General features: G+C 38.0%; 1 non-coding gene across 1 annotated transcript; it reads left to right on the top strand.

Moving 5' to 3' along the window:
- Positions 1-1,499: 1,499 nt before the first annotated feature.
- TRNAI-GAU lies at positions 1,500-1,573 on the top strand. The gene has a single exon. It is a non-coding gene; the product is annotated as a tRNA-Ile (tRNA).
- Positions 1,574-3,148: the final 1,575 nt, after the last annotated feature.

The following is a 3,148-nucleotide window of genomic DNA, read 5'->3' as shown; positions in this document are numbered from 1 at the left end:
TGGTCTGGCTAAATAAGCATTTGCATACTGATTCCATCGTTTAATTTTTTGAAGTATGTGTTTTTAAAATGTAACCAAAATGATTCAATAGAAATGAGATTTGGTGGAGTCTGGATTGCCTGTTTCATGTATAATAAAGTATATTTCTTAAGATATATATATAAAAAAAAGAAGGATTTACAATTGTAAACTTCTTAAGTAAATGCTCTAAGACAAAGGGGGCGAAGGGCCTATGACAAATGATAAATTCTTTTGACAGTCTTGAGCTTTTTCAGACAAAAACTCAGAGTGTCTGGGTGATCCCAGGGACAAGGTCTTAGGCTGCTAGAAGTCTTGTTAAAGTTTGGTCAGGTCTCAGTGCAGGGGTTTGGATGGAGTGTTCCTGAAGAGAGGTTTTCTAGTTCTTAAAAAACACAGAAAAATGTCAGAATATACATACTGCAGAATATGACAGGCGTCCCTCAGTATCCACAAATACCCAAATCCTCTGATGCTCAAGTCTCTTACAGTTGGTCCATCCACCTCCGCGGGTTCTGCCTCTTGGTTGGGTGAATTCCTGATGCGGAACTTACAGTTCCACAGGGATGACTGTATTTCTGGGTGACGGAATTATGATACTGTTTTGTGTATGAGGTATTTTTATACTATGATGTTCACGTAACAATAATATTGATATTAATTTCTGTGTATTTATAAAGCACTTTACATATATCCTTATTTTTTCCTGTATTTTCCTAGTTTTCCCCTAAGAGGCAGTCAGGCAAATGAATGCTCAATGAAAGGAGTCCATTTTGGTTTCTAGAGATTAAGTACTTAACAATGCAAATACATTAGTCAAGTTTAGGTTAGAATTAATATATTAAAGAATTATATCCTAAAGAGTTTCTACTAACATTACCAAACTAGCTATCATTTGAAAATTTAGTACAGAGAAAGAACAAAAATGCATATATATCAGGGAACCAACCGTAAACGTGCTGTGACATACTGAACAAAAGCAACATTCGTCCCTAGAAGCTACTCTCTAAATTCCCTCCCGTCAGAGCCTATAGTACATTCAACGGCACACAATGATTTTAAAAAGTAAGCCTATTACTGAGGAGGTGGAAGAAAACTAGTCATGCTTAAACCTACTAAAGAAACTCAATACTTGTAGAAACCCTGCACTAAGTAAACATAATAATTATAAACTTTTCCTGTGTAAATCATCTTCTATTTCTTTTGCAAGTCTGAATTACAAATTATCAGGTATTCTTAAAGTAGGTGTAGGGGCTGGCCTGTGGCTCACTCGGGAGAGTGCGGTGCTGATAACACCAAGGCCACGGGTTCGGATCCTATATAGGGATGGCCGGTTCGCTCACTGGGTGAGTGTGGTGCTGAAAACACCAAGTCAAGGGTTAAGATCCCCTTACTGGTCATCTTTTAAAATAAATAAATAAATAAATAAAATAAAGTAGGTGTATATCAATTTGAGATTCGAAAAGACAATTTTGGGGGCTGGCTGGTTAGCTCAATTGGTTAGAGCACGGTGCTGATAACACCAAGGCCAAGGGTTCAATCCCCGTACCGGTCAACCACCCAAAAATAATAATAATAATTTTCAAAAAGACAATTTTGAATAGTGTATTTTATTCAAATAGAACCTTTAAAAACTAATGTAAATATAAATGAAAAACTCTTCTAGGTCTTTGACTCTGACTATAGACTAAAGAAATTTCTTTACTTTAGGAAGACAAATGGACTAAATAAGTGCTGTATAATAAAGGAAAAGCCTCTCTTTTTTTAAGCTTAGGTGGCATGTTGTTGAAGTGAGCAGGACTGAAGAGGCCACATGGGGTCCTAAAACCACCTGGGCTGTGGGGGTTGGGGGCTGGGATTTTTAAAAGGACATTTTTTTCCTCTCCACTCTTTCTTACCACTCCCTGACTTTATCTCGCTTGCTAAATAGGAAAACAATGCTGAGAAGCTAATCAGTACTTTGCAAAACAGTTCTTTCTTTGAGACTTGTAGAATTTTAAGAAGTGATCAAAGCCAAATGACTGGAAGTTGACCTTGGGCACCAGCCAAGTCAACCAGAGCTTTGGAAGTGAAACTATGCAAAAGACTTTGCAGAAAGGTTGATTCTACTCTGGAGCAAATCGAAATCTTGCAAGGCCCTGGGATAACAGCAAAGATGAGAACAGAAATCAGACGAGACCTTGGCAAGAACTTGTACCTGACTCGAGACAAGGACGGGACACCTCGTAGCTCACGTACCACTCCCTTCTACTTTTCATTTCTCACATTCCATTCCTTTGTCTCTCCCTCCCCCACCCTCCCCACCCCAGCCTTAAAAAACTCCTCAGGTAAATCTAAGGCTTTGAGATGGGATAGCCTTCCATCCCCTTCAGCTGAATACATCTGCTTTTCTAACACCAATCACTTAACTTGTGAGTCTTTTTTTCTTTTCTTCTTGAGGCGGTGGGCAGCCGGACCTGAGTTTGGTAACACTTAGACTATTTTGAAGCTAATCATATCATTTGAAGTCATCACATCATTTGGTCCAAAGCTACGTTAACATATACCTCTAAAAGATATAGTCTTATTAAAAATAATAGTAATACAGGCTTGCTGGTTAGCTCAGTTGGTTAAAGTGCAGCCTTGTAACACCAAGGTCAAGAGTTCGGATCCCCATACCCGTTGGCCGCCAAAAATAAATAACAGTAATACCATAATTACCCTTAAGAAATTAAACGTAATTTGAATATCACCAAATATCCATTTTGTTTTCAAATTTCCCAGGCTGTCTCATAGCGATTTTTTTAGAGTCAGTTTGTTTAATTCAGGATCCAAACAAGATCTACATACTCATTTATTTTTTGGCTGGCTGGCCAGTATGGGGATCTGAACCGTGACCTTGGTGTTATCAGCACCATGCTCCTCTAAGTGAGCTTACTCGCCAGCCCATGTATTCTTTTCTGAATACTCATAAATTATTCTAGGAGTATGTGATCAAGCATTTGTACATATTCTCATATTATAGAGAAAAACAAGACTCACCGAGGTTGTAAGTAACTTGCCCAGGGTTGATGAGCTAATAAGAGAGCGTGACTAAAATCACTTAGAATCAGAAAAAATACATATTAATAATCTATTAGATATCGGTTTG

Source organism: Galeopterus variegatus, unplaced genomic scaffold (genome assembly GCF_000696425.1).
Source record: "Galeopterus variegatus unplaced genomic scaffold, G_variegatus-3.0.2 Scaffold18212, whole genome shotgun sequence".
Classification (NCBI taxonomy): domain Eukaryota; kingdom Metazoa; phylum Chordata; class Mammalia; order Dermoptera; family Cynocephalidae; genus Galeopterus; species Galeopterus variegatus.
This window is presented reverse-complemented; position numbering and strand designations above follow the sequence as displayed.